This window comes from Tamandua tetradactyla, chromosome 20 (assembly GCF_023851605.1).
Source record: "Tamandua tetradactyla isolate mTamTet1 chromosome 20, mTamTet1.pri, whole genome shotgun sequence".
Classification (NCBI taxonomy): domain Eukaryota; kingdom Metazoa; phylum Chordata; class Mammalia; order Pilosa; family Myrmecophagidae; genus Tamandua; species Tamandua tetradactyla.
This window is the reverse complement of record NC_135346.1, coordinates 24525927-24547703: the sequence shown is the minus strand read 5'-3', so window position 1 is coordinate 24547703 and position 21777 is coordinate 24525927. Positions and strand designations below refer to the sequence as shown.

At 37.4% G+C, this 21777-nt stretch overlaps 1 protein-coding gene and 2 long non-coding RNA genes across 4 annotated transcripts in view; all 3 read right to left on the bottom strand.

Annotated features, from left to right (window-relative positions):
* KCTD16 (potassium channel tetramerization domain containing 16) overlaps positions 1-21777 on the bottom strand; it is a 295957-nt gene that overhangs the window by 191511 nt on the left and 82669 nt on the right. The window lies entirely within an intron of this gene.
* Positions 1-21777, bottom strand: part of LOC143663928 (uncharacterized) — a 177639-nt gene that overhangs the window by 75334 nt on the left and 80528 nt on the right. The window lies entirely within an intron of this gene.
* LOC143663927 (uncharacterized) overlaps positions 11824-21777 on the bottom strand; it is a 60206-nt gene continuing 50252 nt past the window's right edge. For both annotated transcript variants that reach the window (XR_013166233.1, XR_013166232.1), the window contains 2 exons: positions 15780-16208; positions 11824-12212 (listed from right to left, as the gene is read on the bottom strand). This is a non-coding gene — a long non-coding RNA (uncharacterized LOC143663927). The remainder of the gene's footprint in view (positions 12213-15779; positions 16209-21777) is intronic.

The following is a 21777-nucleotide window of genomic DNA, read 5'->3' as shown; positions in this document are numbered from 1 at the left end:
GAAAGTACAGTGTGCAACAAGAGTACAAAACAAATGAACAGAAAAAAAAATGCCCATACAAAGGAAGAGGATAAAAATCCAGAAAATAGCAGTGAAGGAGATTAGAATATGGGCATACTGACCAAACATGTTGGAAATGCTCAAGGAGTTGAAAGAAAATATAGAGAAGTAACTAAAGGATATCAGGAGAGCAAGGAATGAATAATATGGAGAACCTTAGTAAAGAGACAGAAATCCCTGATAAAGGGATTGATTTAACAAGAAGATGTAACAATTATGAGTATATATACACCTAACAACAGAACCCCATAATATATTAAGCAAACACTGACAAATTAGGAGAGAGAAATTGATGGCTGCATATTAATAATAGGAGACTTTAATACACTGCTTTCACTAATGGATAGCACATCTAGACAGAAGATCAATGAGGAAGTACAAGATTTGAACAATATTCTAAACCAACAAGACCTAATAGATATATATACACCACTTCACGCAACAACAACAAAATACACATTCTTCTCAAGTGCACATTGATCATTTTTCAGGGTAGACCATATCTTAAATCACAAAATGTGCATCAATAAATTCACAAATATTGAAATTAGAAAATCTGTTCTCTCCAACCACAGTGGAATGAAGCTAAAAATAAATAGCAGAGGGAGAAATGGAAAATTCACAAATATGTGGAAATTAAACAATTACGCTTAAACAACCCATGGACTAAAGAGGAAATCACAACAGAAATTAGAAAACATCTTGACATGAATGAAAATGAAAATACAGCATACCAAAATTTATAGGATGCAGCAAAAGTAATGAGAGGAAAATTTATAGCTCTAAATTCTTAATTAAAAAACAAGAAAAACTTCAAATCAGAGATGAATCTTCAAGCTGGAAGAACTAGAAAAAAAGAGCAAACTAAACCCAATGTGAGCAGAAGGAAGGAAATAAAAATTAGAGTGGAGATAAAATGAAATACAAAATTTTAAAAAAATGATAGAGAGAAAGAACAAAGAACCTTGTGTTGGTTCTTGGAAGAGATCAATAAAATTGACAAAACTTTGATTAAACCAACAAAAAAAAAAGAGAAAGGATACAAATAATGAACGTGAGAAATGAAAAGGGGGGCATTACGACTGACCCTGATGAAATAAAAAGGACTATAAGTGGATACTATGAACAGCTGTATGCCAACAAATTAGACAATCTATGAGAAATGGACCAATTCTTAGAAACAAACTACCTACATTGACTAAAGAGAAATAGAAGATCTCAACCAACCAATTACTAGTAAAGAGATGGAATCACTAATCAAAACCTTCCAACAAAGAAAGGCCAGGACCAGATGGCTTCACAGGGGAATTCTATCAACCATTCCAAGAAGACTTACTTTAGAGGCAGACAGCCTGGGGTAAAGGCTCCAACTCTGTTCAAACTCTTCGCAAAAATTGAAGAGGAGGGACCACTCCCTAATTCATTATATGAGGCCAACATATCCCTCATACCAAAGCAAGATAAAGATAACGTAGGAAAAGAAAATTACAAGCCAATATCTCTTATGAATATAGATGCAAAAACCCTCAACAAAATGCTAGTAAACCAAACCTGACAACATATTAAAAAAGTTATGCATCATGATGAACGGGATTTATCCCTGATATACAAGGGCCATTCAACATAAGAAACTCAATGAGTGTAGTACATCACAATAACAGAATGAAGGGGGAAATAAAAACCAATTCATGATCATCTCAATTGACATAGAAAAGGCATTCGACAAAATCCAGCACTAGAACAGTAAGAATAGGAACAAATTCCTCAACATGATAAAGGGCATATATGAAATACCTACAACTTACTTCTTATTTAATGGTGAAAGACTGACAGTTTACCATCTAAGATCAGGAACAAGACAAGGATGCCCACTGTCACCAGTGTTATTCAACAATGTACTAGGAATTCTTGTCCAAGCAATTAGTAGAAATAATAGTCACCCAAATTGGAAAGGAAGAATGAAAACTTTCCCTATTTGTAAATGACATGATCCATGTACAGAAAATCCTGAAAAATCCACAATAAAGGTCCTAAAGCTTATAAGTAAGTTCAACAAAGTTGTGGGATACAAATCAACACCACAAAATTAGTATTATTTCTATATGCAAGCAATGAGCAATTAGAAGAAATCAAGAAATAATTCCATTTACAATAGCAATTAAAAGAATCAAATATCTAGGAAGACAGATTGACAGTTCCTCAGAAAGTGAAGCATAGAATTACTGTATGACCTGGAAATCCCACTGCTAGGAATATACTCAAAAGAATTGAAAGCAGGATTCAAACACATATTTTTACACTGATATTTACAATCTCCAAAAGATGGAAGCAACCCAAGTGCCCATCAACTGATGAATGGATAAACAAAATGTGGTATATACATATGTTTTCATTTCCTAAGTTGCTCAAAGGAAATACCACAAAATGGGGTAGATTAAAGAATGAGAATTTATTAGGTCATGGTTTTGAAGCTGGGAGAATGTCCAAATCATGGCAACAAGAAGGCAATGTTTTCTTCCCGAAGACCAGCTGCCAATGATCCCTGGTTTTTCTGACACATGACAAGGCATGTGGCAGCATCCACTGTTCTCTTTTCTCTTCTGAGTTTAATTGATTTCATCTTCTTGTTTCTATGGCTTTTCTCTTTCTATACCTAGTTTCATTCTCTTATAAAGAACTCTGGTAATAGGAGTAAGACCCACCCTGACTGAGGTGAGCCACATCTTAACTGAGGTAGCCTCATCTAAGATCCTACTTGCAATGGGTCCACACCCACATGACTATATTAACTCTGGAACCAGTTTGTCTGGGGTTCATTCAGCTCCAAACCATCACAACATACAATGGAATATTATTCAGCCATAAAAAGTAATAAGTTCTGATACATAGGACAACATGGATTAAACCCGAAGACATCACATTGAGTGAAATAAGCAAGACACAAAAGGACATTGTTTGACCTCACTGATATGAAATAATCAGAATAAACAAATGACTAGAGTCAGAATCTAGGAAATGGGTTACCAAGGGATGAGGAGGGGATAGGGAATAGGAAGCAAGGCTTAAAATATACAGAGTTCCTATTTGGGACGATGGAAATATTTTGGTAATGGATGCCAGTGACAATAGCTCAAGATTGTGAATATAATTAACAGCACTGAAATACATATATCCAAATGTATTAAAAGGGGAAATTAGGTTGTAGGTTTGATAATAGAATAAAAATTTTTTAAAAATCTATGGAATTGCACTACACAAACAGTGAATCCTAAATTTAACCATAGACTGTGGCTAATAGTACAATTATAAAATTGTGCTTTCATCAATTGTAATAAATGTATCACACAAATGTAAGGTTTTAATAATAGGGTGGTATATAGTAATCCTGTGTTTCATGCATGATGGTTCTTAAATCTACAACTTCCATAATTAAAAAAAAAAGTCAGTTCTAGAAAATTATTGGGAGACTGGCATGTTTATAACCGTTGCATTATTTAATTCATCAAGAAGGTTGAAGCAATAAATAAATTTCTCATTCCTTAAAAAAAAGTGTGTGGGGGGGTGCTTATGGAAGGAAAAGCCTTCTTCACCATATGCGGTAGATTTGGATATAATGTAGGACCCTCTGCAGCCACCTTGGGATGATGAGGAGGGACATCCCTAGCACAGTACAGTGGTGAGTGGAAGTATAGCAATCATTTGGGTGCAAGGGTAGTTCAGTGGTAGACTTTTTGCCTGTCATGCAGGAGACCCAGGTTCGATTCCCGGTCCATACACTTCTCAAAAGAACAAGCAAAACAAACAACAAACAAAAAGTTCAACAAATGGTGCTGCAATAATGGGATAATGACATGGAAAAATAATGAAATATGACCCCACCATACAGCATACAAAAAAATTATATGGATCCCGTAATCACATCACTAAACCAATCCTCCAGACTTCATAGAGGTAGTAAATCCCTTGTTGCTTAGGCCCATTTTGGTTTAATTTTATCTTATTTGCAGCCAAAAGCATCTTTACTGTTATAATATTTAAAGCTAAAAAAGGCAATGATGCCTTTGATGGTACTGGTCTACTCTACATGAAGCAGTAAAAGTATTAATGAAACTTTCAGCGGGAGAAAAGGAAGAAGAAATAATTCAAAGAGGTAAAGAAGGAAATAGAGTGAAAGGAAATATTGATCGGACATCCTTAATACTATCTCTCTAGGTAGTTCCCACAATCACATCTCCATTCTTATTGGATGCTTTAAATCATCTCTTGGGTTTGGGTGATCTGAAACCATTTAAGTTATCAAAATAATGTTCCAAAGTTCAGGACATGAGCTAACTATTTCTGTTATGTCTGAAATTTCAGTCAGCTGTCTCTCTCATCTCTCTCTGGCTCTTGAATATACGAATGTGAACTCAATCTAATCTAATCTTATCTATCTATCTATCTATCTATCTATCTATCTATCTATCTATCTATCTATCTATCTATCTATCCATCCATCCATCCATCCATCCATCCATCCTACATCCATATCTATCTATCTATCTATCTATCTATCTATCTATCTATCTATCTATCTATCTATCTATCTATCTATCTATCTATCTATCTATCGAGAGAAGGCACAGAGAGAGATATTTCATTCCAATTTAGCTATAAGAAAGACAGTTTATTTAGGATTCTCACCCAGGCATGAAGGATGGGAAAAGAAAAAGTGAGGAGAGAGAATAACCACAGAAAAATGGAAAATATAACTTTAGTTTATTTTTCTTAATCTTAACTTCACAAATCATTTGCTTCTAAAGGCTGTTCCTTTTCCATTTCCAGGTAGTTTTGTTTTGTTTTTCTGCCAAGGAAGCCAAATGCTCCAGAGGATGATGAATTCTCCATCTGGTTAGTTATGGCGGGTTGCAAGTCAGGTCTTAGAATGTAATGAAATTCTCCAAAGAATTGTTGAATTACCTGGAGGATTTCTACAAAATAGACATAAAGGTTTTTTTGGTTTTATTATATCTATAGATCACTCTTACTTTTCTAATCCACTGGCCCCCTGGAGTATCTGAAAAAAAGGAGGAGTCATTGAATGTGGAAGAATGCTTTGATTTTCAAATATTTTGCTTGAATGAGAACTGCCAACTTGCCTGCCTGTGACGAGGAGCCATATCTTTATTATAGTAGCTTACATGAGTGTGTTCATTCATTTAGTTATATAGTCATTCAAATACCCAGTTAACAAATTCTTACTGAGTGCTGTAGCAAACACTCTTGGTGCCTCCCCAGATCTCCGGGGACCCCTTTTACAATTTCTGAGTTCTCTCCACCTTAGTGTGTTTTGGCTTCCAATGGTCTGTACCTGCAACTGTTCTTTGGAGAACTTCCCTTGTGCTACTGGAGCTGCTGCACACCCAGGAGCAGGGAGCCTACGGTATCTAGGAGCCTGTGTATCTGTATGTTTCCTGTTGCCACCATAACAAATTCTGCAAACTTAGCTGCTTAAAACAATATAAATATATGATCATACATTTTGCAGGACAGAAGTCCAATTCAGTTCTTGCTGGGTATGGCCAAGGCTGCATTCCTTCTGGAGTCTCTAGGGAAGAATTCATCTCCTTGCATTTTCTAGGTTCTAGAGGTCTCCTATATGTCTTCATTCATGGCCCACTTTTCCCATCTCACTGATACTTCTGCCAGCCCATCTCTCTCTGATACCAGCTAGGAAAAGTTCTCCACTTTTAAGTATTTGTGTGACTAGATTGGGCCCATTCAGATAATCTAGGATAATTTCTTTATCTGAAGGTCTAAACCTTCAATGACATCTGCAGTGTTCCTGTGGCCATGTAAGATAACATATTTGCAGGGCCAAGGAATAAGGGCATGGGCATCTCTGGGGAGGCATTACTCTGCCTACCCCAGTCACCCCTGGTGGCCCTTAGTCAATGACTGACAGGAGCAAAAGGATAAAAATGCACCTGTCCTGCCTCAGGTTGGGACTATTCTGATGGGGTAATTTACCCTCCAGAGTCAACTGTAGGATTAGGAACCCTCTACCAGAGTTTGCTTGAATCCCACTCTTGCTGAGCTTCCTCTTTCTTGTCCTACTTTCCTAAATCCTTTACCAGTTTCTCCCAAGAAGACTTACATAGTTAATCATTTGCACATAAATCATTAACTAGGAGTTTGTTGTGGGAACTCTAACTACACAAGAGCCTTCCACGTGCCATGCAGTATGCTAGGCACTGATGCAAACCAACCCTGGTGGGTTGGGAGACTTATTACTATCAATAATAAGAAAAATGCCTTCTATATATTGAGCCCTTACTCTCTAGCTGGCACTTTGTTTAGCAATTTACTTGGCTGATCTCTGTGAATTGTTGTAAGTTTAGATGATAGGTATTGTTCTTTTCCTCATTTATATCTTAGACCTATCAAGTCAAAGACCACGACTATCACTTACCTTATTAGCATTAAGTTGGCACCTTCAATATCACAAATGCTTAACAAATGGTAGAGACTAAGGGAATGAACATTACATGTTAAAAAAAAAAGTTGAGGTCTGGAGAGGTTACCTTTTAGATGCAGATTTAATTCTGTCAAACCCAAATCCCATGCTCTCATAGTGATATTTTGCAAATTAAACCCACTTGTTCAATTCAAAAAGAACATGAGGCTGAAGACTCTACATGGCAGAAATGGGAAAAGGTTGTCCTTCCCCTTCTCCGAATTCTTACCCCCAAGGGACAGCATTTATAAAAGAATTTCTTCACAGCTAATGACCCTTAAAACTATGGTCAGAAACAATCATATTAATGGGAAATTCTATGACTTGCTAATGGCTCTGCAAATGAGTCAGATAATCTTATACTGTAATAAGTAAAGAAAGACATTTCCCCTAAGAAAAAAAGTGCACATGTGTATATGCACACACACAGAGATCTGGATATCTGGAAACACAGTTGTCATTAACCATCACTATTCATCTTAAAGAAGATGCACCTTGGACATTCAGTTAAAAAGCAAACTCCACTGAATTATGGATTTATCAGCATATTTTTTATGGGTATTGATAGAAAGTCAATCAATAGTTGTTTAAAAATTCATGATAATCTATTTTAGGTTATTCTGTCATTATTTTCATTTTAGTGTTAGCAAAAGCAAAACAAAATATCTTTGTTTAATATTTATTAAAAAAACAACAGCTTTAATTGAAAGGAATGAAGGTTTATATTCTAGTTAAATTACTAGATAACCTTCCAAAACACATTCAGTACTATATGCAAAATGCAATTGGCTTCTTGTTTAATTACATAAAACTTGAGAAATGAAATGAAATGGATATTACATTTTATTAAACTATGCTTTTGTGATTAGTTTATCATTGAAATTGGCATAAATCTAAGGGGAATTGGCACTAACTCCAGATGCTGCCTATTAAGTAGGTTCCGGCTTTCCTGCTTAATATGAACACTTCTGAAAGTCTCTGCAGATGGATCAAATTTCAGTTAAAATTATAAGATACTTCAAAATGAAATTTCAGCAGTGGAGAGAGTCAGAGACAGTAATGATTTACAAGAATAAAGCTGCAGTGCATCTTAATAAAAACAAATCTTTAAAAACAAGTATTTAAGTTTCTAAAATGTCATGATAAAAATTATGGAAACAATGGAACATTGAATGACTGAGAAAGCAATAAACAGCAACATCTGTATGGCTCCTTAAAAGTTCACAAAAGGAACAAATTAAGGAGCAGCTAATTGCAGAACTTTGAGGTAAATATTTTTTCAAGCTTGAAAGAATCAGTGTAAGATTGTAAAATGAGGTGGAAAGGAGTCATAACTTATCTGATAGAAATTGGAAAGCTTGCAGAGAAAAGAATACAATGAAGAGAAAAAGAACATGAGCGAACAGCCTTGGTTCTACTTAGCCTACATAAGGCTACTTAGATCAATTGTAGTCTTAGTTGAAGGAAGAATGGGATTTGGATGCTCTAATAGCTGTAGGAAGGGAGACCCAGGAAAGAGAAATAGTCAATTTGCTATTGAGTTAAGTGGCATTGGGCACAGGACTTGGTCATCATGCTCACTGAGCCCCATACAATAAGGCAAAGGAATTTTCTGCCTAAGCTTCACAGTCTAAGGCCAATGATGGTCAGTGGTCACTGTTGAACCCCTGGTCCTTCCTGGGAGCTTACAGTATACACCACCCAGGAGCGCAGCAATTTGTAGACTCTGGCTCCACAAAGGGAAAATGCTGAGCAGAGAACATTGATTGCTCCTGAAAGGCAATTGAGAACTTGTAACTGATTCTGAATCTTCCTCCCTAATTGTCAACCTCTTTCCTCTTTCTGCTCTTTGTTGATAAATCTCTTTGTTCTTTTTATTTCACTTCTCTCTGCAAACTGATGAGTTTCAGATCCCTAGCTTCACGTGAAACTCCAACCTTGCATCTAAATCTACAAGATTTTGAGGTCAGCTCAAACACAGCATAAGTAAATTGAACTCTTCCTCTTCCCCTCAGAGAGCCCTCAGAGAGCACTTCTGGGGCTCAACTTTGACTGTTCCTTCTATTCCATCTCTTGTATAGTCCAGGTCATATCTTCATCTTAAATCCTACACTGTCTTTGGTCAGGTCTCCTCACCTCACACCTGGGCTATAATAGATTCCTGAATGAGTTCTACCCTCCACCATATCCTGTACAGAACAGCAGACCCACTCTTCTAAGGGGATGATTTCATCTATGCTTCCTCTCATCAGTAGCCTCCTGGATGACCCAGGCCTCCAATCCTAAACACATAACCACGGAAAAGATGATCTCACTGTGTCACAGCATATGAGTTCCTTCAGTAATGCCTTAGATAACAAGATGTAAAGATTGTCTAATAATTACCTGAATGTGGACAAGTGAGCTTAAGCAATATATCAAGAAACTGAAATAACTGGCATGATATGAAAATATTTTTAATCTCTTTTAAGAAAGTCACGGTTACTGCTACTATTACAGTGGTTTGTGGCCTTCACTCGTAATTAAAATAAATATTTAATTTAAGAAATTTAGGATAGTGATTAATGAAAATTAAGATGCTTTTTTTTCCCATCCAGATTCCCACATTCCCTGAATTTTATCTCAACAGAGTCCAGGTCTAATGATTTTTAGGTATATCTCTCTCACTGGAGTCCCAGTGAACAGTCAAAACTTTATTTTCTAAAAAAAGTATATCTTATTCTTCAAATGTGTCATGCTCAAATGCAATTCAATTAAAATATTTAGTGAGCAACTACTTATCATGCATCAGGCATGACACTGAAGACACAAAGCCTGTCCTTAAAGATCTCACATAACCTACTAGACAAAACAGATCTTTGAACAAATCACAGAATGACAGGTTGTGCGTCTTATTAGTGAAACATGCACAGTTCTAGGGAAGCTCAGAGAGAAAAGACCCACCACCAGCTTTGTCTGGGAATGAGGAGGATGATATCAAGAGGACAAAAAGTCTGAGCAGGAGGTCAGAGTGTACATAGGCATGGAGGTGACTGATACCTGTAAGGAGTTTGGGTTCCAGGAAAGAAGTGACAGGAGATGACAGAGAGATGTCACTTTTAGCCAGGTTTTGAAAACTCACATGACTGCCTTTCCCTTTCTTTTGCTGCTTTAAATTATGTTCATTTTCTATATTGCCACTTCTTTGTAATCCACAATGAAGTATTTCTGACCCGAATGATTATTATCTAGTTTGCCAGGCTGCTGTGACAAATACCATGCAATGGGTTGGCTCAAATAATGGGAATTTATTCGTTCATGGTTTTGAGGCTAGAAGAAGTCCAAAAATGAGGCTTCAGCAAATTGATGCTTTCTCCCCATGGACTGCTATGTTGTGGTGTTGCCTGTTTTCCCTGACTTGAATCCCTTCCTCTCTTCACATCACGCACATAGTGATGTATTCTCCTTTCTCTTCCAGGCTCTACTGACTTCCTATTTATGAATCCTCCCTCTGGATTTCTCTGAGTATTTCTGAATTTCTCCTACTTATAAAGGACTCTAATAATCCAGATTAAGACCCACCTCCCTCAGCCAGCCATACTTTAACTAAAATAACATCTTCAAGAGGTTCTATTTACAGTGGGTTCACACCCAGAGGAATGCAGATTGAGGTTCAGAACATGTCTAAATTGGGGAATTTTTTGGTTTGCTAAAACTGAATGCAATATACCAGAAAGGAATTGGCTTTATCAAGCAGCATTTATTAAGTTACAAATTTACAGTCCTAAGGCCATGAAAATGTCTGAATCAAGATAAAGATACCTGATTCTGAAGAAAGGTCGATGGCATCTGGGGTTTCTGTGTCACATGGGAAAGCACATGGGATGTCTGCTGTCCTTCTCTTCCAGCTTCTTGTTTCAAACGGCTCGCTAAGCATCTGTGGTTCCTCACTTAGCTTCTCCAGCACAGACTCTGGATTTCATCTCTTAGTTTAGCATCTCCAAACATCTGTGTCTTAGTTTCATCTTCCTATGTTGGCTCTGAGCTCTCTCTGTATTTTCTATCTTTCATTTTCTTCATTCAGGGCTCTAGTAAGAGGATTAAGACCTACTTTGAATGAGTGGGGCCACCTCTCCATCTAATCAAAAGGACCTACCCACAATCAGGTGGGTCATATTTCCATGGAAACAACTTAATCAAAAGTTCCCACCAAACAATAATTCTGCCAGCACAAGATTGGACTAGAAGAACATGGCTTTTCTGGGGTACATCACAGCTTCAAACCAGTACAGGGAACATAAACCAGTCACTACAGTTATAATGACATTAATTAAATTTTTAAAAACTCCTTGTGGTTCTGTCTGAACAGAAAGATAATTGTTTGGCATGAGGTCAGAGTTCAAGGGAAGCTGCAGGCAATAAACACATGTCAGGGATGTTTTCTAGGGACATTAATTGAAATTACTGAATATGAAAACTACCCATCTTGACAGGCATTAAAAGAAAATAAAAATGTACCTTTTTTGGGGGAAGCAAATGACTTAAGTTGCATTATCAAAAGAGAAAATTTGACCGCTGGCTACAAGGCAGATCATAAGAAAGATGCTCATAAGAAAATACATTATTAATATAGAAAAGCAAGGGTCTTTGAAAAACAGGTCATTATGAAAACTGCTTCTCTCTAGACATTTACTAGTCTAATCATTGTGGAGACATTCAGACACACTGACTCAGACATAAATATGTTTAAGATGAATAAACTGAAGATAACTTATGATTGGAAAGTGGATAAATCCAGCACAAAAAGTAATAATAATCTTAATGGATATATGTTAGTATATCTCAGCTAGTTCAGTCCATGCAGAAAATTTTCCCAAAAGGAATATTTATGATACAGGTTTTTATTGTTTGGCTTTATACACATAATAAATGTTCATTAAAAGTTTCCATCTGGATTTTCTTTTCAGTTGAGCAATTTTGATATCTCTCTTAATTTTTGGCATAAAAGGCATTTCCAGTAGCAAAAAATTAATATTATGATACTTTTCCTATTGGAAATAGGAATTGATATTTAAGATTGTTTAATTTATAACCACAAACTGGTAGCCAATTAGATCTTTTTTTAAAATTTTTTTTTCAATAAAACTTAAGAAAGGAGTTACTACTATCTTATTCGAACTTTCATTGAAATAGACAGGGCATATATTATCACCTTCAAGCACAGATAAAGTGAATGAGACTCCAGGAAGCTAAGCAAGTTTTTCCTTTGCTAAGTATCTTGGCCAAGAACATGATGTAAAGGAGAACAGTAAGGTAGTGGAATCAGTAGAGGGAATGTGTGTGGCAATGCCCATTTTTGAGAACAGGTTGTCCTTTTTCAGGTAGGAAAAGGAAGAGTAATGAGAGACCATTGATAAGCAACTTCTACAGACAGGTGAAATTTATTAACGACAGGCTTTAAAGCTCAGTTCTCTAGAATCCTTAGCAGACAGGCATTGGAGCTGATCCCTGAGATTTCTTCTCCTGGCATGTAGGGATGTTAGATATTCCAGGGTGAATGCGATAGGCTACAGGTCCTATGGTTCCCACAGGAAGCTGGAGGAAGGGCTAAGCAAGTAATGAAGTTTCTTCAGACTCCACAGCACCCTGATCTTTAAAGAGACCTCTAGTAATGCCACTGACAAAGGAAAAAAGGCACCAGTGAAATGTCTTTGCAAGGACTCCATTTTCAAATCTTCCACCTACCCAGGAGGTATATCTAAAGATGTTCCATAAAGACGCAACTTGGCTTACTGCAGACCTAGAGGATAAATGAATTCTTTGACTTATTGACTGCTGGAAGGCATTTGCTCTCATTCTCACTTGGATTCCAATACAGTCATTGAATATGTCCCAATCTAAAACATGTGACATGCCCACAAATAGCCAGGGTTCGTCAACCATCTGGTGACACAATGAGAGAATGCTGCTGCTACTGAGGTACATCCAGCAGGCGGCCTGGTACCCGGTATTCATTCACATGACGCTCCCGAACTCCTTTCACAGTCTCTACCTCATCCGGTCCAACAGGAGCCCACAACAACCTTATAAGCCCCACATAAAGGTAAGCATTGCTGGTATTAGCATCCCCTTTTGCAAATTTGTGATGTGGGTTCACCTCATTTAAACACCTACAACTAGAAATTAGCAGTAAGAATTTAAACCGTTTTCTTTGTTTCCAATCTCAGGTGCAGTGAACTAAAATATGTTATTTTTTTACTTTCACATCGTTGTGATGCCACAGCATCTCTAAGGCCAATGATAACACAGGGGGGCTTTGCATTGTCAGAATGCTGTGGCATCTTAGACCTTGTCGGTCAGGACCCTCACTGACCACTCCTGACACCTGCTTGCACAAGACAATCAGCTTCTCCTTCTCACATGTCCTACCTAAGTCCGTGACCCCTGCAAAAATAAAATATAAATTCCCCACTTCCCATTCTTGCTGGACCAACTGCTACATCCCCTCCCCCAATACACTACTAAAGGCGGAGTCCCCAGGCCCACGGTGCAGCTTTTGCTTCCTGCTTGTCTGGCTGGGCTGATGCTTCTGATGTTTTCCCCATGTGACCCAGCAGGTCTGTCACTCCTCTCCTTCTGGGACCTGAAAGTGCTGATAAACTTTTCTTTTACACATCTCTGGCATCATCGGTTCTTGCCTTGCCTGACTATGGATCTAAAGAAACTTTCAAATTCTATTCAGCAGTGTTTGTAAAAGTCGAATTCAAGGATCACCTGCAAAGGTCATCTGGGATGGCTCTTAAAAATGTAAATACTGAGGCTCCACCTGGAGTCACTGAAATAGAATCCATGGGCAGGGAGGAGGGGGGAGTGGGGAAGTGGGAGGGTGGGGGGGGGGGGTTGTTACTCGGAACCACTGCTTTCCATTTTCAAAGGGCTCTTGGTAGTTTGTAAAGTATTGCAAAGAGTTTTGTTTTAATAGTTTCAGATACAAAGTATAACCTTAGAGTGGATCTAGTGATTAAAAACCAAGAATCTGGCACCAGACTGCCTGGCCTGCTCATTTACTAGTTGCAAACTCTGAGGGTGTTACTTCACCTCTCTGTTGTCTTAGTTTTATCTGTGAGAGGGGGTTGTTGTCAGGTGGGGTGCCCTCTAGCATGCACCCACAGAAGCCCGACTGCAGAGTGTAAGTGACCGAGGGCCCCAGCCTCTGAAATCCGCAGCAGTGTTTGCACCAAGTCCCAGCCTCATGGGGCTGCTCCCCACCAGTGACAGCACAACATGGAGACTCAGGCACAAAGACACAAGACTCTTTTGATGGCCAATTTTAGCTCAAGGACTCTGACAACCTTGTCTAACCTTTCTGAGACTGATGGCAATGTAGGAGGCGTGCGCTAATCCTTCCTTCCTCCTCTTTCTCGCTTGAGTCTGACAGACCTCCCAGCCTCTCTGGGGTCCCTCTGCATTTTCTCTCACAGGTTTTCCTAGGCCCCTACAAAAAATCTTGAGTATTTAATCCTGTCTTGATATCCCACTCTGGAAGGACTTAAAGGTTACATGAGGTTAATCATAGCCAAGTGCTCAACTAATATTTAACATATTATTATCATAACTATTATTGCAACAACTATTGCCATTAGCACAATTATCATAGAAGGTAGATTTTTCCTTCCCAAGCATGCAGACAAGCAACTCACCAGGATATCACTGATCCAATTCTAGGACCGCAATCTATTTAAAAGGACTCTGCAGATATTCTTAAAATGAAGAATTATGACATAATGCCTCATTGAAAAATGGTATTCATGAGTAAAATTAAATGGCAAACTCTAAAACAATGCAGAATGTCAATCGGTTATAGCATCTCTTTCCCCACCGCAGCCCCTACCCTTAGGGACAAAGTTTTATTCATCTTCACAGTCCCAGCATCTCACACAGTGGCTGGGTCACAGCAGTGCTCATAAATATTCGTTGAATTGAACCGTTAAATTGTGCAGCTCAAGCTAAGGCATGTAACATAAGCACTAGAAAAATATAGTTTTTGTTAAGTGATTTGTGTTTCATCACAAATCTTAGAGCCTTTTCAGAATGGACCTACACTTTTATGGATGAACTACCTCCCGATCAATTTCCCAAAATAGCAATGGAAATCACAATAATCCCTCTGCCAGAGAATTTATAGGTCCATCCAGACCTATGCCTGCCCTAAATATAAACATTTTTTTATTTGGTAAAAGGAAAGGAGTTCTCTTCACTCACAGACTTGTGACATATATATGGTGTTCGACTATGATGTCAAATAGAGCAGCCAGAGACAGAAAAATAAAACGAGCTAACCAAAAACAAAAACAAACAACATTGAAACTTCCGACTTTCATGATCAAATTAGACCAGGACTCTGCTCCAAAGCAAAATTTGAAATCTGCCAAATCCTTCCAAATTCATCAAGTGATGACACCACTGATTTAAATGCTTCGCCAGAGAGAGTCATTTATTATCACCCTTGAAAGGGGTAAAAAAAAAAAAATTCTTGTAACAACCCACTGCAATCACAAGTTTTCCAAAGACTCAGAACTGTGGCTGAAACAAAAATCCTATGCATCTAAAAATTGTTCGATCTGATATTTTGAGTTCTGAAAAAAGGAGAAAAACAAAAAGGATTTGGCCCTTTCATAAATGGTTTGCTGCATTGTGAGATTATCAGAACATCAACTACAAAATAGTATCATTCAAAACCATAACCTCACATTTGCAAAATAAGCAACAATGCAAAATGTAATTTCTGAATTAAAATAGAAATACTTTTCATTACTCATCAGTTTTATATATGTAGGGTGAACCGGCACATGAGAATGTGTGGCAACCTAAGAGTGGTTTGAATAGAACCAGAAAACATCTCTTAACCCCAGTGAAAGAGCCATGGTTTATTTGTGCTAGACTCAGGAAAATTAAAAATGCTTGGCAGAAGAGTTGATACCAAAACAATAAACATGAAGTCATTGAGTACCAACGGAGTATTTCAGAGCACATAAATCTTATAGTAAGACCCTTGGACTGTACGTTAATTAGAGATGGGGAGAAGTGGGCAGCAACAGGAGAGAACGGCAAGGAGAAAAGAGGGAGGGTAGGAGACGGGATGAAAAGACACAATTTAGAAGTCATGAGTAAAAGTATTCTGAGATGTCTTTAGACAGTCAAAAAGAGGTGAGGTGGCTATTTTCAACTACTCTATATCTCATACCTTGGACAAAAGGTTTAAACATGTGTTTCATTGTTATCCTTCTTATTGCAAATATATTGAGGACTTTCAGATTTTCACAAATCCTCAACAGTCACCTTGGTACTTAACAGCAGGCTGGGAGATTTGCTCTCTGCTCTCCTTGGTTCCCAGGAAACTCTGCCTTTGTGATGCAGCTACTGCAGCAGCAATCAGCCCACCTCCTAGCTGAGATCTTCACACCATCCTAGAAACAAACTCCACTCTGATAGGTAGACACTCAATCTCCTGGGAAGCTGTTTTATCTCCAAGCTTCTCACCTGCACGCCTCTGCAGCAGAAGAGTGGTGGTTTATGTGAGAGGTTTCTGTGATGTTGTATTTCAGGTGATCACTTAGGGACTCTGGCTGAGACACTGAACTGGGAATCCCAATAAACCAGATAGTGGTGAGAGCTGTGGAAGAGGAGAGAAGGGACCCTAAGTTTAGAAATGCCCATCATCTTCTCCTTCCAAATTCCTTTGTTCAATCAACTTCCTGAATCTTATTCTTAGGGATATTTTTTCTTAACTGTAAAGATTTTGACATAAAAGTGTATCAAATAATCTAAAAGCAATCTTTTAAATGTGAAATCTGTTCCCCACATATTTTGTAAGTAACAAAATATAGCAGGTAGCAATTAGTTAAAAAAAAAAAAAAGAGCGAGAGAAAGAGACATGGTCTGTCTTTGTACGTACCATTTCATATCACAGGAGAAAGGCATTTACTGCACTTGTCAATGCTAAAATAGGTGACTACAAAAACTCAGCACATTCCGGCGCTCCCCTGCATTCAAGGGAATTGTTACTGTTAGTGTTTTCAAAAACCAAAAACCACCTTTTGAGATTTCCTTCTCACGTAAAATAGTCTTCTCTTTTCATAGTTGTCCGTCCTTTTGCCATCCTCTAAAGAGCTCTTATTTTGTCTTTCTAGATCAATCTCCTTTATGCTCTTATGCTCACAGGATCTCAAATTTCCTTAGGGACTTGCTCTCTCCTCACTCCTAGTCTATACTGTTTGCAAGGGCTGAACCCCCCCCACCCCCACCCCCACCCAGACCCCCTCATCCCACTTCCTGGCTCTGGCAGAAGCCATGTGACCCTCAACTGGCCAGTCTGAATAACAGCGATTATTATTGCTATGTAATCAATGTGAATCTTCAAAATCAATCAATATGAATCTATCAATATGAATCTTCAAATTTCAATCACAATTTTGGAAAAGGTACACTTTTTGCTTAAGTTGCTATGATAGAAGATTATAAATCTGGAATTACTAGTGACCTTGCCTCTTAATGGGAAGAATCTGCCTAAGAATGAAGACAAGAGTGAAACAATATAGAGGAAAACAGATTACTGAATGCCTAATTTGAGTAACTGGATCTAGCCATTTCTGAAGATGCATTATCCTTGGATTTAAAAAATAAAATTCCCTCTTTAAATTTTTATTTTTAAATAATATCTTGTTTACAGAAGAGTGCAAAGATAGTACATCATGTCCTCATGCTCTTCGCCCATCTTCCCCTAATGTAAACGTGTTACATCACCATGTTTACATATATCAAAATGAAGAAAAGAACATTAGTTCAATACTATTAACTAGGCTACAGGCTTTTGTCAAGTTTCTCCAGTTTTTCTACTGATTCTGGATTTCAGGACCCCAGACTGCATTTAGTCAACCATCTGGTTAGTTTTCATCAATCTGCTCTGACTTTTAACTTCTCTGACACTGAAAAATCTGGCTCCCACTGCGTACAGTTTATTTACTTTTTGTCCCATCCTATTACTTTTAGTCTGAAAATTGCTAAACTGTACCACCATGATACACATATTCAACTAGAGTGCAGTGTTTGTATCCATTCTTTTCCTCAGCCTTACAGTATCTAGCTAAAACACTGTTTCTCAAAGTCACGTCAATTCTTTTCTACCCAATCACCTTCATTGAGGTTATATCACACATCTGTAATTCAGTTAGAATCATTTATCACACACAGCATCGCAGCCTGGGTACCCCCTACATCCTGGCTAAATTTTTTAAAATTTGCATATAGTAAAGCTCACTCTTTGTGGTATGTGGTTCAGTGGATTTTGGCAAATGCATAATCATGTACCTACTAACTCAGTACGATATAGAACAATTCAACCACCCTAAAAATTCCCTTTTCCTAACTTTTCATTTTTAAACACTTTCACACTTAAATATAGTTATGCTAATGATACACAGAATGCCAATATACCCCTCCCCGCCCCAGATACTCAGACCCACTAACTGTAACATTTTGTCACATTTGTCATGTTCCCTTCAATCTATCTACCTAGCTATCTATCCATCCATTTATGAATCTGTTGTCAGTCTGAACAGTGGGTATAAGTTGCATATATTACGCACCTTGAACACTTAATACCACCATGTACATTTCTTAAGAACAAATATATTCACTTTTGTAATCACTATACATCCAGTTACCAAGTTCAAGAAATTTAACATTGATACAAAGCTCACAGTCTATATTCCAATTTTTTCGTATGTACCCATTATGTCCCTTTGAACCTATTCTCCTCCCTTGCTATATCCCATCCAGGATCATATATTGCATATAATTGAATGACAATTCGCTGCTTTCTTTTTCAATTGTGGGAACATACACACAACATAAACCACTCAACCACTGGGTTAATCACATTCACAGCATTGGAGCACCCTCCCTACCTTCCATTAGTAAAAATTTCCAGTCTTCCCCCCCCAAAAAAACCCTATACCCACTTTAATTAATTTTCCATCCCCCCTGACCCCCACCTCTGGCAACCTGCATTCTAATTTCTGTTTTTATGACATATTCTTTGATATTTTCTTTGTAGTTACCATGGGACTTAAATTTAACATCTTAAATGTATAACAATGTTGTTAGCTTTGAAACCAACTTAACTTCAGTAGCACGTACAAACTATGTCCCTGTAACCCTCTGTCCCCCTACATTTATATAGTTCTTGCCACCGATTACATGTTTATCCATTGTAAGCCCAAAGTCACTGATTTATCATTACATGTGCTGCATTTGCTTTTTAAATCCAGTAGGAAGTAAAAAGCAGAGTTACAATCCAAAAATACAATAGTATTGGCATTTATATTTATCCATGTTGCTACTCTGGGTAACAGAGATCTTTATTTCTTTATGCAGCTTCCCTCTATCATCTATTGTCCTTTTCTTTCAACCTGCAGAACTCTCTTCAGCATGTCTTGCAGGGCCAATGTAGTGGTGATAAATTCCACCACCATTAAACAAATAGCTTTCATGTATCTGGGAATGTCTCTCTCTTCCTCAAAAGACATTTATTTTTTAGCTTAAGCCAAATATTGTTGGATTTCTGTCATCACAACTGAAAGAGTACTTTCTGAAATAATTGGATACTTATTGATTTCTATCCCTCAGGTAACTGGAGTTTTTATTTGTCCCTCATTTTCTCAGGGACATGTATTTTCATATTGTACCAAGACACGATCTTCAGAAAACCAATCTCTAGAATTCCTTTCTCATCTTCATCAAAGAATTCAGGTTCCTGTTTTTGCTCCTATGATCTCTGGGTTAAGCTTAGACAAGGATTATGTAATAAACTGATTAAAATCAAGGCACAATCAGTTGAAAATTGTTGGGTTTTGCAAAGTGCAAAGTAGTATGTAACATAGGAATTTTAGGCATAATGATAGTACCAGTGGAGAAGATATTTTTGACCAAGATGAGAGATAGTAAAGGGGAAAGCCTTCTGAATTGTACACAGTAGGAAGTAAAAAGAAGACAAAGCTGGTCTGTGAGGTTCTGATTCTACTAAGATGGATTAAACACACTCCATACCATCTCTCCCACTAATTACAACTAGACTGGACTATATACACAGAGCAACTATCTGGTCACTCTAAAACACAAATAATAGAAATGGAAGAAAGACCAGTATGATGGACACACGTTGTTTTTTCTCCCATATCCCCCACCTTGGACTTTACAGAAGCTTGAGAACTCATTTTTGGTTCATTGATTTTTTTGGGGGGGGGGCGGGCAGGGTACATGGTCCAGGAATCAAACCTGGGTCTCCCTCATGAAAGGCAAGCATTCTACCACTATGGTTCATTGATTTTTTTCCCCTACATTGGCAGACACTGGGAATTGAACCCAGGTCTCCGGCATGGCAGGGCGAGAACTCTGCCACTGAGCCACCATCGCCCACCCTGGCTTACTGATTTTTAAAACTGCTTTCATGCTTTTTTTTTTTTAACTTCTTTCTGGTTGCTTTAAATTCTGTATGCTTTTCTTTTGTTTAATTGGTTAGAAACTTAGATTATCTGAGAATGTTATTCATTTCTGATATAAGCATCAAATGTTGTACATTTTTTTCTAACTACTGCTTTAGATGCAATTTCCAGAAGAACTCTTTTCTTTACATGATAAAGGATTCCAACACAAACATGCAGCTAACATCACAGGTATCTGTACATTATAAGACTGAATGCTTTCCCCTTATGATCGAGACCAACTTAAGATAACTTTCTTTCACATAATAGTTAATGATGCCATACTCGAAGGCCAAGTCAGTACAATAAGACAAGTAAAAGAAATAATATGTATACAGATTAGAAAAAAAATAGATTAAATTCTCTAATCACAGACAACACAGTGTCTACAAATAAAATTTCAAGGCATGCAACAAGGTTCCAAGACCTAATAAGTGAGTGTAGCATAGTCACAGGATACAAGGTAAATATTCAATAATTGAGCAACTTATTTATACTAAGCGATGAAAACTGTGAAACTGAAAAATTTTAAAAATCTCCAAAAAAGTGAATACTTAGGTATAAATCTAACCAACTAATGCAGAATCTGTACTGTAAACTATAAGCACTGGTGAATAAAAGCAAAGAAGCACCATATAGAAATATATACCATGCTCATGGATTAGAATACTCAATATGTTAAGATTTTAATTGTCTCCAAATCTCTCTCAAAATGATCTGTAGAGATGATACAATCCCAATTGAAATCCCAGAGGGATTTTTTTGCAGATATTGACAAGCTGCTTCTAAAATTTATGTGAAAGGCAAAGAAACTAAAATAGCCAAAATGATTTTGAGAAAGAAGTTTGGATAATTCATACTAACTGAATTTTTTGGGGGGCGGGGGGGGACGGTGGTGGCACATGGTCCAAGAATCAAATCTGCATCTCCCACATGGAAGGCGAGCACTCTACCACTGAACCACCTGTGAACACCACACTAACTGATTTTAAAACTTACTTTTTAAAGCTACAGGAAGTAAGATAGGGTGATATTGATGAAAGGATAGGCATATAGATCAATGGAACAGAAAAGAAACTCCAGAAATGGACCACACAAATTGGTTTTTGACAATAGTGCAAAGGCAATCTAATGGAGAAAGAATAGTCTTTTCAATAAATGCTGCTGAAACAACTGAATATCTGCATGCAAAAAGTGAATTTTTCTTATACCTCACATCTTAAAAAAGTGAATTCAAAATGGACCCTAGAATTAAATGTGAAAGGTAAAACAGACTTTTAGAAGACAACAGAAGATCTTCAAGAGCTTACGTTAGGCAGAGAATTCTTAGATATAATATCAGAAGAACAACCCATTAAAAAAAAGAGATAAGTTTCACTTCATCAAAATGAAATCTTTTGCTCTCTGAAGCACAGACAATAAAAAGACAAGCTAGAGCCTAGGGGAAAATATCTACAAATCACATATCCACACAGTACTTGTATCCATAATATATTTTAAAAGTCTCAAAACTCAATGGAAAGGTAGCAAATCACCCAATTTGAAACTACATAAAAGATTTGAAGAAATATTTTCCCGAAGAAGACATGAAGATGGCAAATATGCATATAAAAACATGCTCAACATTATTAGTCTTTAGGTAATGCAAATTAAAACAACAATGAGATATCACTATATATATGTAAAAATGGCTAACATTGA